Raw genomic sequence first — 15,135 nt, forward strand, 5'->3', positions numbered from 1 at the left:
CCTGAAATTCATTGTGGCCAATGTCTTGGATTTCGGACTCAGAGCCTGCAGGAATTCTTTGGCCACTTCATCGTCGTAACCCTGCAGCTTATCACAAAAGGATATCCATTGTGCTCGTGTGAAGAGCTCTACCACCCCCTGGTTTTCCCTTAATTTGGCTGAATCAGTGGGTTCTCGTCTAATAAACCCACCCGGCATGATAAAACAGTTTTCTTAACCAGAGGTGGTGATTGTGGAAGAGATTTTGGTTTACTGAGACAGAGCGTAGAATGTCATGCACATAACCCACAAACTTATCCCTGAGGAACTTAACACAGTTTAATTACTCGACATCCTGTAGAATGACAGTATAGGCACAGCAGACAACAATTTCACCGTTTTTCTATGACCAGACTTGTGGACGACAGTTCTGCCACCTTTAATAACCAGTTACATGAAGAGTTCAGGGTTACCTCTTTAATTGGCCACCTTTTTACGTGAGGCACCCGCTTTCCTGTAGAAAACTGCGTTCCTGTAGGATGACAGCGTTCCTGTAGAATGACCTCATTCCTGTAGAATGACAGTGTTCCTGTAGAATGCAGCGTGCGATTTTCGGGAGAGACTGCAGTCAATCTGCGCCTTGGGTGTGCTTCTCAATCATTCTGATGGCCAAAGGCTCGGCGTATCACACTGCAGAAGGATCAGGATCGCCGCTCGAGTTCAAAACGGTGGTTGATAAATGCATGAGTGCAATCTAGCCGATTAGATTTTGAATTCGGCGGAATTCGTGGCGCGGGGGGTGAGCTGTCCCCGCCGGACCGTTGGGTGACGTCACCCCATCATTCAACTGTGCGTTCACTTGCTGCCGCACCAATTCCCGCAGATCTGCCACCGCCTCTTTGGTTAAACTCGTTCTCTTCGACGGGATCGCTCTCACGTGCACGCTGCCCATTCTTTTTGTCATGGCCGCCACCCACACATCCAACTAGACCATTAACTGGCCGACGTGGCCGGCCAAATGGCCACACAGCCGCTCAACCAATTCACCTTTACACTTAGCAATCAATCAAAGTAACATTCATGCAGTCTGATGGAAGGAAGGGTCGAGACACTTACCTGCGCGGCTGCACACGATGTTTCGGCTCGTTGGACGCTGATGAGTCGATTTACCTGCTGCTGGCGAACTTACACAGGTCCGGAGGTCCCTGTTCACAAGCTGTCGTCGATGGATGGGATGCTTCAGTTGCATGCGCCCACGTTTCCTTGCATATGGCCTGTGCTGTGAATGGTATCCACTCTAGCAGGTTTAACTGTTACAGGACTCCCGCGGGATGTCTTGGAACAGTTCTTCCTCCTTGGGTGCATGCTGCACGACGATGGATGGCCTCACGATCATGCTCTCGGAGCTTCTGGCTGACTGTGATGAATATGGTGTGAGATCTCTAGCGCTTTTTCCATTTACAATTTGCTTTTTCTCGAGACTCATCGATCTGCTTTGCTGGTGCAGGTAACTTTGTTGCATGTCGACAAGGATGGTGGAGCAAGATAACAGCAATGTGCATGGTTGACAATAGTGGCATGCATGCGTCCCAACCGATCCTTAGCCGTTAGATCTCTTCATGAAATGGATTCTGGGCCGTTCTGGGCTTCTACAGGAAGTTTCCTGTAGAAATACAGAGCTTCCTGTAGAAAATCTGCATCTTCCTGTAGAAACTCTGCATCTTCCTGTAGAAAATCTGCGTCTTCCTGTAGAAGACTCAAGCTGTAATAAAATTGCACATACCTTGGAGAAAATGAGTATTCTTGGAGGGGGTGCTGGTGAGGTGTCCTGACTGCATGATGAGGACCCTTGGCTTTGAGTTGAGAGGCTTCTTCTCCTCCATAGAACACCTACATGCAATTTTACATAATGAATCTGCTGACCTTGTTTTTTCTTTTTCTTTTTTCTTTTTCTTTTTTTGAAAGATAACAGGGGCGCCTCAATGAGGTTTTCACCCTTGCCATCTGCCCTGAGCGCCTCGGAGAGGTTTTCACTCAAGGATCTTTTCAAATCTTTATCTTCTTTTTTTTTTTTTTTGAAAGACAATAGGGGCGCCTCAATGAGGTTTTCACCCCTACCACCTGCCTTGGGCGCCTCAGAAAGGTTTTCACCCAAGGATCTTTATTATTTATTTATTATTATTATTATTATTATTTTTTTTTTTTATTTTTTTTTAGATTCTTCAGGGTATGCCCAAAACAGGGGCAGAACCCTTCTCTATGACCAACACTACCTTCTCCATAGTTTTGATGAACTCTTGTCTTGAGAGAGGCTTCCTGTAGATCTTCAATCGATGCCCATTGATAAGCATCGGGATGGCTTCCTCATCAATGGTCCAAATAAGAATAGATCCATTGTCATGACATTTTTCCACTGAATATGGCCCTAGCCATCTGGTTCTCAGCTTCCCCTTGAAATCTTTGTATCTGGAGTCATACAGCAAAGCCCAATCTCCCGGCTGAAATTGCTTGTCATGGAGATGTTGGTCATGCCACACCTTTCTCTGAAGTTGAACCACTTCCGAGTGAAGGAGGGCCTGCATTCGGTGCTCATCCAGTCCATTCAGCTGCAATAACCTCTCTTGTTGTGCATGGCTGAGATCTAGGACCAGCTGAGCTGCCATCCTCAAAGTGTTGTATTCAAACTTAATGGACAGCAAAGCTTTCTTCCCATAGACCAGCTCATAAGGTGTGAAGCCGGTGGTGGTCTTCCAAGTGGTGTTGTAAGCCCATGTGGCTTCAACCAGGCGATCTGCCCAGTCCTTTCTGCTGCTGCTCACCACCTTAGTCAAGATCCCTTCTAATGCTCTATTGGTGACTTCCACCTGCCCGTTTGCTTGAGGGTGATAGGGGGTGGAAGTCCTATGCTTGATCTTGTGATGAGCTAGTAGATCTTCAACCAGGTTGGATGTGAACTAGCTCCCTTGATCGGTGACCAGCTCTCTTGGATAGCCAAACTTATAGAAGATGTTTTCTCTTAGGAACTCGGCCACTTTTTCTTCTGTTGCTGCTTTGATTGCTTTAGTCTCTGCCCACTTTGTCAAGTAGTCAGTACACACAATGATGTAAGACCGTTGCCTCGAAGGAGGGTTGATTGGGCCCACAAAGTCCATGCCCCACTTCTCAAATGGCTTAAGAGTCACTTGAGGTTGGAGAGGCATCTCATCCCTTTGGGTCGGTTTCCCCATTCTTTGGCATTGGTCACACTGACTGACATATCTTCTGACATCTTGATGAAGTGTGGGCCAATAGTAGCCTGCCTGCAGGATTTTGAAGGCAGTTCTCTTTGCTGCAAAATGTCCTCCACAAGGCCCATCATGACAAGTGAGGAGGATATCAAAGACTTCCTCCTCCCTTACACAACGCCTTAAGATCTGATCGGGGCCAAGCTTGAACAAATTGCCCTCGATCCAAGTAAATGAGGCACTTTTTCTGATGATTCTGCTCTTCTCTCTTGAAGATAGGTGCGGAGGGAATTGTGTTGAAACAAGGTAGTTTGCTATATCAGCAAACCATCGAGAGAGTACTGAAATAGCAAACAGATGTTCATCGGGCATCTGGTCATCCACTGTTCCATCCTCATCTGCAGACAAATCCAATCTAGATAAAAAGTCAGCAACAACATTTTCTCTACCTGGTTTGTCAACAATGGTCAAATCAAACTGCTGCAATAAAAGTAATCATCTAATAATACGAGCATTCACATCTGGTTTATTCATTAAATATCTAATTGCAGCATGGTCTGTATGTACAAAGGTTTGGTAGCTAGTAATATAATGTCGGAACTTGTTTAGTGCATGGACCACAACCAAGAATTCTTTCTCGGTTACAGTGTAATTCAGCTCAGCTTTGGACAAGTTTTTGCTAACAAAGTAAATGGCATATGGAAGCTTTTGCTCAACTTGTCCTAAAGCTGCACCTATGGCTTTGTTCGAGGCATCGGTGTGGATGTGGAAAGGTAGGGCCCAGTTTGGACCTCTCAGAATTGGGGCTGACACCAACTTGTCCTTCAATTCATTTAAAGCCCTCTGACAATCGTCAGTCCACTTAAACTCCACATCTTTTGCCAACAGGCCAAACAATGGCGAGGCTAGCTTGCTGAAGTCTTTAATGAATCTCCAGTAATATCCTACTAATCCCAAGAAACTTCGGACATCCCTTACCTTTTGAGGAGGTGGAACCTTCTTGATGAGAGCAATTTTGTTAGGATCCACCTGTAACCCTTGGCAAGAAATGGTATGGCCTAGCACGGTCCCTTCGGTCATTAGGAATTCACATTTTTCAGGACTAAGGGACAAGTTCATCTCAATGCATTTGGTTAGGACTTTTCCTAGATTGGACAATGCTTCCTGGAAGTTGGCCCCATAAGGAGTAAAGTCATCCATATAGATTTCCACTGCATCATGGACCAGCTCCGAGAAGATGCTCAAGACAGCTCTCTGGAAGGTAGCAGGAGCATTGCATAGCCCAAAGGGAAGAAATCGGTAGGCAAAGGTACCCCAAGGACAAGTGAAGGTGGTCTTATCTTGGTCTTCCGGGCTGATTTGGATTTGGTTGTACCCGCTAAACCCATCCAGGAAAGAGAAGAACTTCTTTCATGCCAGTCCATCCAACACTTGATCTATGAAAGGTAGAGGGAAATGGTCTTTCTTGGTAGCTTTGTTCAGTTCTCGGTAGTCCACACAGATTCTCCATTTCCCATTTTTCTTGGGAACCAACACCAGAGGGGACACCCATTCACTATCTGAGATGGGGTAGATGAATCCGGCATCCAACAGTTTTTGCAATTCTTCCTTGACAATGTCCTTAAGAGCTGGATTCATTCTCCTCTGGGGTTGCCTAACCGGTTTACAATCCTCTTTGATGTATATATGATGGGTACAGACCGAAGGATGGACTCCTTTCATCTCCTTATAGCTCCAAGCAAAAGCATCTAGGTGGCTGGCCAACAGGCTACATAGCTCCTTTTCCTGGGAAGGAGATAAGGAGGAGCTGATCTTCAATGCTCTCTCAAGGCCGAACTCCACATTCTTGACTCTGGGAGTAACAAGGTTGGTTGTACAAAGATCCACTAAGGTGCTAGCTTGGGCATCCTCCACCAATTTTTCTACGGGTAGTGTACTGGAAGGTGGATTCTGGATCAAGGTCTCGATCAAGTCATCCTCGGTTGGGGGGTCTCTTCTAATGGTATCTAAGGTGCACAGAGGTGTTGAGTACACCTCGTCTTCCTCTACTTCCTCCAACCAGAGTGGTAAGTCATGCTCTAAGGATGGTTGGGCAGGAGGGTATAGGACTAGCTGGTTGGACATGGGACCATTTTTGATGGTCATGTTTCATGCACGACAACTTATGTAAGCATCTGCAGTAGCTAACCAAGGCCTTCCCAAAATGAGAGGATATCCAGTAAGCTTTGCCTTTGGTTGTAGAACCAGGAAGTCTGCAGGGTATTCCCAAGAGTCAATAGAGACCAAGACATCCTCCACAATCCCTTCGGGAGTCACGGTGGAGCGATCTACTAGTTGCAGTACTGTCGAGGTCTTCCTCAAGGAACCCTGAAGATTAAGTTTGAGCATGGTATCCCTGGTCATCACATTAATGGCAGCCCCCAGATCAATCAAGATGTGAGGTATGATGGTGCCATTGATGTGGACATCTACTACAGGACTTCCAGGATCTAGGTACTTTGGGCAGATGACTTGTCCTAGCATAAGGTCAGACAGTTGTCCTATGACATTAATGGTTGAAGCATCTTTCTTCCGCCTGCCTGGGTGTTTGAAGCACTTTTCCTTAACTAGTTTGTTGTCTATTGGCACATCCTTGATGGCTTGGAGAAGTGGTATTTTCACACACAACTGCTTGAGCTCACCCAGAAGCTCATCCTCCTCTGGGTTGGGTTGTGTGGTGGTTGTTAGTCTCTCAGGAAAGGGTGGAATAGCCTTTGGTTCACTTTCCTGTTTATCTTCCTCATCCTCTGGGGGAGGAGGTTGGCGATCTGGTAGAGTCTTTCCAGATCGAAGATTGATCTCCTGGATCTCCACAGCATAGGTAGGGCATGAGGTTTCCCCAGTGTATACCTGCTGAGCCTGTCTGTTGTTGGGGTTCGGGTTCGGTTGAGCAGGCATTTGAGGTTGCCTTGGAGGAGCAGGAGGTAAAGGCTGAGGTTGAACTGGTGGTGGAGGCAAAATGGCAGGAGGAGTGTTGTATTGGGGCCTCCACCCCGACTGAGGTGCATTCCACTGAGGCTGAGGCTGGGCATGCGAATGGTATGAATGAGAAGTAGGTTGAGTAGGGTACTGAGGTGGATAAGACCATGGAGGAGGCATGGACCAGGAAGGATGAGCAGGGGGACCCCAGGAAGGCATAGGAGTCGATTGGTTGGGGCTGTAATAAGCTTGAGGTGCCCCTTGTGTTCCCTGCTGATAAGGTCTAGATCCTTGTGGCCTCCTTTCGTTGAGGTAATAGAGAGGTTCAGTGGGAGCTTCAGTCCCTTGGTACATGGCTTTAAACCCTAGTAAGGTTGGACACTGATTTGTGGGATGGTCCTCCTCACAAACGAAACACACTTCAACCGAATGCAATGGGCATTCGTTCTTAGGGTGTCTCCTTGTGCACCTAGGGCAGAAGACAGCCAAGGCTCTCTCAGCTTCCTCTTTCTTTTGCTGGATCCTGAATGTGTCCAGCTGCATGGCAATGGTCTGTCTCACCTCACTCTTGAGATCTTCTAATTGATTTGCAAGCTCATGTTTGGAGAAAGGGACACTAGTTGAGAGGAGGTTTCCTCTACCTCGTTTCCGAGCTGCCCTGGAGTGGTTTCTAAACACAGTTTTGATGTCCTCATAAGGCAGTTGGTAAATGTCCCCCCCAGCTAACATGTGAAGGGTATCTAATAGGTCTTCAGGGACTCCTCGGAGCAGGACCAACTTGAGGGATTCAGGGTCAAGTGTGCACCTGGCCCGCTTATAGCTAAGTTGGAACCTCTCCTCATAATCCTCTAGGGACTCATCATTTCCCATGGTCATCCGAAAGATTTCCCCCTTGGTTTCCTTGGACCTACAGTAATCCCTGTATTTGGTATTGAAAGCTTGCTGCATCTGAGCCCAAGTGGTGATACTATTCCCAGGTAAACCCATGAACCAGCGCAATGCTGCATCCTTAAGAGTTGAAGGGAAGAGTTTCAACTTTTGCTCATCTTCAGTATAGTCATAGGTTCTACAAAGGACAGCAAACTCAAACAGGAAGGTATCAAGATCTTCAGTGGTCAGTCCATGGAAGTGAGGTAAGGCGGAGGGGCTAATGTTCTTCATTTTCATCTCTCCATTGGTCTCTCGGATGGGGAAGGCACCTTCTATTCTCTCATCTTCTCTTCTATTGTCAGCCATAGCTTCAGATGGAGTGGTCTCTAACTCTTCTTCTTCTATAGGATCTTTGTCTATCTCAGGATGTTCACCTATAGGTTCTTCTGGGTCACTGTCACCAAAGAAGAGAGAAGGGTGACTCAGTGATGTGGTGGGGGTGTTTGGTAGGAATTTGCCTGATCTATCTCGGTTCCTACGAGGCATGAAATGGAAAAGGCTTTCTTTTTCTTTTGATTGCTTCTGTTTTTTTCTTTTGGTACCTGCAAAACTGAAACAGATTGATCTACAACTAACTATAAAAGATGCAGAATTAAACTGAAAGCAGGAAAGAACTAATCTACTTTGCTCAAATGAAATTGCAAGAATGGAAATGCTAGTCTACGCTTGCAGAAAGGAAATGCTAGTCTATGAAAGCAGGAAATGCTAATCTATGAAAGCAGGAAATGCTAGTCTATGAAAGCAGGAAATGCTAATCTATGAAAGCAGGAAATGCTAATCTATGAAAGCAGGAAATGCTAATCTATGAAAGCAGGAAATGTCTATGCTACTTTTGCAGAATGGAAATGAAATAAACTACTGAGCAGAAGGTAAGAGTAAGAAAATAGAAGAAAAGCAACAATTACTAATACTCTGACACCTCCCCGGCAACGGTGCCAAAAAGATGGTGGGCTCCAGTATTGTAGCAATAATGCTACAACTCCTGGACCTTCCTATCTCTAATTTTATCAACCCGGTAGTTCGTACAAACTTGGAAGCGACGGTGCTGTATGCACAAGTACTAGCTCTTGTCGCAGCTGTCACTTGGTCAGCTGGCACAAGTCCGCTAGGGCTCAAGCCAACTTCTATATGCTCTCAGAAGAAGCTTGCTAAATGATGGACGAAGGCTATCTCAGAGGAAATTAATCTACTTTGCAAAAATGAACTCAAAGCCAACCAAAACATGGAAACCCTAGTTAACCCTAATCTGACTAGCTTAACCTCTAGGATGCAATGGGTGGAGTGCAAGTGTCTGGAAATGATGCCATCACTTCTAATGATGTGAAGTGCATGAACTTAAACTACTTTTATTGAAAAGAACATGTTTTTTTATTTTTGCTTAAATGGTTGGAGTGATGATGATTTTGTTTCTTATTAGGGTTTGGTTGTGCAGAGGCGGTGCAAAAGGAAGGAAATCTTGGGAAAGGTCAGGGGGGCTAGGAGAGGTCCCAGGGGATCCTTAGCATTAGTCCACAGAAGTCTACAACGTTCGGATGCTCGGCAACCAAGTTTGCAGGCTCCTACAGGATGTCTGCAGGGGATCCTACAGGAAACTCAGGGATTCTACAGGAAGTCTGCTAACTTCTACAGGATGCTCTACCACGGGAGTTTTAGGTGATGGTGAAGTGATGGAGTGGTATGGGAGGATAGGTAAGGTGGAGATGGAGCTTGTGATGACTCAGGGGCAGAGAAATAGGACAGAGAAAGAGTGCACGAAGTGGTTGGTGGATAGAAGGAAGGGATCAACGAAAGGTCAAAAAGATGAAGCTACGTGGGCAATGGAAGAGTTGGAAGATGAACAAGTTGAACAGAGGTCGAGTAGATGGCTTTTAGGAGAGGTTAAGAAGAAGAAAAAAGAAGTAGAAGGGTATGGGGCAGTGTAAATAAAACAAATTACTTATGTCTTGCACCAAAAACGATAATTCATTAACCTATGCTACCTGTGCTATTAAACCTATGAACAAGAATGTAAACTGAGGAAAGAAACCGTGCATGGAGTGAAAATGAAGAAGTATGGTTCGAGATCAAAAGTGCATGGATGGATCTTCAATGAAAATGACTATGTTGCAGCTTGCATGGAAGTAAAAGACTGCGTTCTTTTTGGTGGTTGATATGGACTGCACCCCAATCCCTAAACAGAGATGGCAGTGAAGGCACTAACAACCCTTTTCTTGGAGCTCCAGTGGATTACAAACCTCCTATTCTGATCTAAACAACTGAAAGTGATTTAACCATAACTAATCCTACTCAATTCTCATTAACCAAATCAAATCAGCAAACTGTATTCTTTGAAATGCATATCAAAACAAGGAAACACAATGCTAGAAAGAAAGGTAAATAACACTACAAGAAGAGGAGATCTATTGCTCTCAGGTTGGGCCCTAACCTGAGAGCTATAGCTCCCTTAAAAACTCAGAATTAGATCCAAATCTGCTTGCCTTTATTCATAATCAAAAGTCTAATGTCATGCCAAAACTGGCTTACAAAACAAACAAAACACCGAGCTGTAACTCGTACTCAGAGATTACAATCGTAATTCCAAAAGTCAAAAAGCTTCTAACAAAGGCTACGGCCTTCATATTTATACAAAATGAGGATCAAGCTGGCTTCCTTGATTCATGGAGCTTGGCTGTTCCAACTGAAAGTCAAACTGCTGTAAAACTGCTGATCCTGTAGAACGTGTTGGCTGCCTTTAAGCTCGGTGGGGAGAGCTGTTGGAGCTCGGAGTTAAGGTGACAATCACGAGGGAAGTCATTTAAAGCTGTAGACAACCTCCCTATGAACATGCAATGCCACCTTTGCTGTCTCCTTTTGCGTGGTCTTTTCTCTCTTTAATGCCAAGAACCTGAAATCATCATGTATTAGTCACATAGATATAATGCCTGCCCTTCTTCCTACAAACAACACGAATATACTAAGAAATGAATGCATAAGTGGTAAAAGATGAATGGTTGAACAAGGTAAGTAGGCCAATATGAGCCCAAATTGTACCAAAAATTGGGGCTCATCAGCCACTTTTCAAAGGGCAATGTCTTATGCGTTTCATGACATCAAGCACATTGTGCAACCGTATCTCGATGATTTGCCTGCTCATTCATTACATCGAGCTGATCACCTTGTCCATTTACGAGCAATCTTCATGAGGTGTAGGCATTATCGTATACGTTTGAACCCACACAAATGTGTCTTCTGTATAGAAGTGGGATGATTGCTGGGATTTGTAGTTTCAAAAGCCGGCATTCACGTCGATCCCTCGAAGGTAGAAGCTATCATCAAATTGCCTCCTCCTTCGAGTCTTCGCCAACTCCAAAGTTTACAGGGGAAAGCAAACTTTTTACGTCGATTCATTCCGAACTACGCCGAGGTCACTAAGGGTTTTACCCGGTTGTTGAAACAAAATGCTCAATTTTCTTGGGATGAGATAGCTCAGACATCTTTTGATGCGCTAAAGCACGCGTTGACCCATGCACCGTTGCTGCATCCTCCCAACTACAATCAGGATTACTTCTTATACCTCGCCGCTTCGCATTCCACCATTGGAATGGTGTTAGTTTAGGAAGATGAAGTCAGAACAGAACATGTGATATATTATCTTAGTAGGATGTTAAATCCCACTGAGCTAAAATATTCGCCTGTGGAGAAATTTGCCCTGGCAGCCATTCAGGCTGACAGGACCTTTAACAAGTAAATGAACACAGCGACCTTTAACAAGTAAATGAACACAACAAGGTTGCGGAATTTTGAACTGGAAATTTTTATTATATGGATGCAGATATTACATATGAAAAATCTCTTTACAGAGATTGACTGTCTACGTGTTTACCGGACTTTATACTGTTCCCAAGGAACAAGTGTCACCGGAGGCTACCTGGCAATAGACAGACTCTGCCTCAGAGATTACAGACAAACTCTCAGACTTCCCTAATGGTTCAGCCACTTTAGGTTCTCACCAGTGCCGAGCACACTGATGCGCAGGCTTCCAAACCAAACTCTAAGGCTTACCAAACTCTTCGTGATGCAAGCAGATCAGACACAAATGTCCGCAGATGCAGAGCAGGAAAAGTTTATGACTCTAAACTCTCTCGACCGAATGAGTCTTACTTCGCAGCTAGCTCTTATTTATAAGCTGGAAGGGAACAAACATTCATGAGTGCGCTATGTACAGACTGATGACTCAAAAGCACAAGTACTCAGACAGATCTGAGTAGATTGCCGAAAGCAAGATTCGGGCATAGGACAATATCGTCCTATGTTATCTCATCCCTACTCTTTATCAGAGAGCCTGAGGCATGTGGGGACCGAATCTTAGTACCAACAAACTATTTACATAGAGGAAATTCATAAGTGAACCCTCGAAAGACTAAAATGACATAAATATGAGATTTGCAAATCTTAAAGGTTTGTACAAAGTGGAGATTCCAGAGCGAGGGAATCCACGAAAGCTCGTCCGGCACCATAGTCGGCCAGAAAGACGTCACTCAATCCATAGTATAGTACTCTATCTGCGGATGTGTATAATGCTGATATTTGAATCTTTCGATCAGAGAATTATTAAAGTATTGCACTCTTATTTCTTTCTCTGATTCCCACATTTGTGAAATATTTTGGTTGGGTGGTTCCAAAAAGTTGATGGGTTGGAAAGGATTTGATGTGATATCAACCTGATGGTGAAAATCTTCATAATTAGTACTATGGGATATCATCCTTGCCTTGTACTAGTTTGTGACAAACCATCTGATATGACCACAGCGTCGGATTGCTTGTAGAAAAGATAGATCACTGATGTCGGCAACATTTTCAACATCTTTGTATACAATTCCATTCATATGGGAAAATGGTTCACTAAAACCAGGGATTTTAATCATATGGAGTGTATAAGGCTTGATGATTAGAGCTTAAAGACCATATATCTGCCACCACTCAATGAACCATTCTGGTGTAGGATCTTCTTGTTCCAAGGCTTCTGCAGACATTCCTTCAAATAAAAATGAGGACTGTATTGAATAAAATAAATTGGCTGAGCAATTTTGGAGATTCATAGCTGTATAGAAACATTCCTTTTGCCTGTCAGGGTCATAATTTTCTCTGTGAAGAGGGTTATCAAACCTTCTCAGTGTGATGTGGCAGCTCGTCATCTGATCATCATCCTCATCATCTCTCTCAAGAGTATAGTGTATGCTGTCAATATATTCCAGATATTCCAGAGCATCCACTGCTTCTTGATTCATTTCATCTTGCATTGTTTCTGTCCATAGATAAGGAATATCTTCTCGATGTCGAATTTCTTTGATTGGGTACCAATCCACATCATGGATAAGTACTGGAGTTTCAAGCATATAGCTTACCCATCCATTTGGTGTTTCTATTTCAACAGTACTTTCCCTTCTCCTGATATAATTGCAATGTAGACTTAAAATTGAATGTTCTGACAGAAATTCTCTACTCAGCATATCTGCAAAATTGTTCTTCTCACCTTTAACAAATTCAACATCAAAATTGTACTGGCTTAACTGCATGATCCACCTGACCATAGTAGCATCCTCAAAATCACATTTATGGATTGCAAATTTCAATGCCTGGCAGTCTGTTTTAACAGTAAATTTGGTGTAGATAACAAAATCCCTGAATTTTTCTATTCCTAAACAAACTGCTCTGAGTTCTTTCTTCAAACTTGACCAATTCAATTGATTTTTGGCCCATAATCCAGATGCATATTGGCAGATTTCAATTTCACTTTTGCTGCTAGGATTCTTCTGACATAAAACTGCTCCCCATCCTTCATAACTGGCATCTGTCATAATGATTTTCTCCCATTCTTCTCTGATAGGGGAGAGTGGCTGAATATTTCTAACTTTTTCTTTTATTGCCCTGACTGCTTGTGTGCAATCATTATTCCATGGAATTGGATCCTTTTGAAGCCTTTTGTTCAATAATTTTCTTTCTTGTGCACAATGCTTTAGAAATTTAGAAATGTAATTCAAACTTCCTAAAAACCTTTGCAGTTGAGTTTTGTCCTTGATTTCATCAGGGAAGTGATCAACAAAATTTAAACTTCTTTGGATTACAGTATAGGATCCGTACTGTATATTGTAACCCAAAAAGTCTATCATTGGCCGGAATTCATCTTGGATTCTGATAATACTATACCCATTTCTTTGACCCTGCTAAGAAAGATTTTCAAATGCTTGACATGGTCAGCAATATTATTAGAATGAATCAATAGATCATCAATATATTTTTTCAGGAATTCTTCCATTCCTTCAAAGGTTTCATCCATTATTCTCTGAAAAGCTGAAGGAGCATTGATCAAACCGAATGGCATGATATTCCACTCGTAATGTCCCTCAGGTACAGAGAATGCAGTCTTCCATTTGTCTTCTTCCTTGATCCCTACTTGCCAAAAACCAGTTTTGAGATCAAATTTAGAGAATATCTTGGATCTTGATATTTGGGCGAGTATGGAGGATGGTTTTGGCAAAGGATATGCATCATAATCCAGAATATTATTCAAAGGTTTATAATTTACAACCAACCTTGGTTTTCCTCTGGCTATTTCAACATGTTTATTAACATAAAATGCAAAACATGCTATGGGGCTCTTACTCTTCCTGATAAGCCCTTTCTTCAAAAGATCTTTAATTTCTTCTCTGCAGAGTTTCATCTGTTCTTCATTCATTGCCACTGCTTTAGACCTTCTTAATTTTCCACTGAAGTCTTTTTTGAGAGGAAGTTCTACCTCTTGTTTCTTAATATGCCAAAAGGCATTTGGATCATCTGAACAACATTCTTTGAACTGGGAAGTGAGTTTTGCTATCTCAGAAACATACTTTCCATTATCCAAATGTTCTTCTGTTTTCAATACTTCCCTTTTCACTTCCATCTTTGCCAAAAGATTTTCCATTCTTTCAACTCTCTTAATCCTCATTGGAGAATTTGAATTGATAAATGGGAAAAAGACTTCCTTATCATCAAAATTAATAAAATATCCATACCTCTGGGTTTTTGCATCAAATTTTGCTCCATGCATGCTAAAATTTTGAAAAAATGGTGTCCCAAGGTACATTGCACAATCTAATCCTGAAACAACAGGACAAACTAAATGAACTCCAATTTTTTCTGTAAGCAAAACATCAATTTCTGCTTCATGTTTTGTAGGGATATCACCGCTTGCAGTGATTACCCTTGGACATGTTGTTGGTCTTCTATGATGCATACCAACCACTGTATCACTTACAATATTTAACCTTGAACCAGTATCCATAAGAACTTTCCAAAACTCATACTGGTGTCCAATCTTTACCTTCATTTTGACACAATACATGACATCTCTATTCATGCTATTGCATCCAAAATCTGTTCTTGCTACCTCTTCTTCTTCTTCTTCTTCTTTATACTGCTGTTGAATTGGCCCTGTATGGTAGGTCCAGTTTTCTGTCTTTCCTGAAATAGGATTTTGTGATGAAGAAGCAAAAGGAGCTTGTGCATTTAACATCTTTAGGCTTAATTCATTGTGCCTTTCAACACACAATCTTCTATTTTCTTTGATTGTTTTTCTCAATTCTTTTATTGCCTGATGCACTGCAGGTAAAGTCTGTGGCAAGTCTTCTCCAAAATCTTCATTCTTAAATTGTCTGGTTAAGGCTTCAACAGAGAAAAGAGTAGCAGGAGGCACATACCCTTTATTTGGAGAGTTCTTTGGAGTAGAGGGTGATTTCTTCAAATGTTCTGTCAGTAAAGATCTGTACATTTCTTTCATTTGCGGATCTGTAGCAGCCATCATTTGTGCAAAAATATTCTTGCTGATTTCATCATAATCAGTCTTCATCATCCTGACTGCATTGCATGTACAAATATCAGGATCATCACAATCACAGTATTTACATTCTGTACAATGGGGATCATTACAGAATTCTTCATCAGATGATTCTTCTGAATCAACAAAATTAAATTCATTTTCAGACCCTGAATCAGAAGATACCAATTCATCACAGCTACTAGGAAGATC

Source organism: Pinus tabuliformis, chromosome X, assembly GCF_031772625.1.
Source record: "Pinus tabuliformis cultivar Carrire ecotype Pingquan chromosome X, CPIR1, whole genome shotgun sequence".
In the NCBI taxonomy this organism is placed as follows: Eukaryota; Viridiplantae; Streptophyta; class Pinopsida; order Pinales; family Pinaceae; genus Pinus; species Pinus tabuliformis.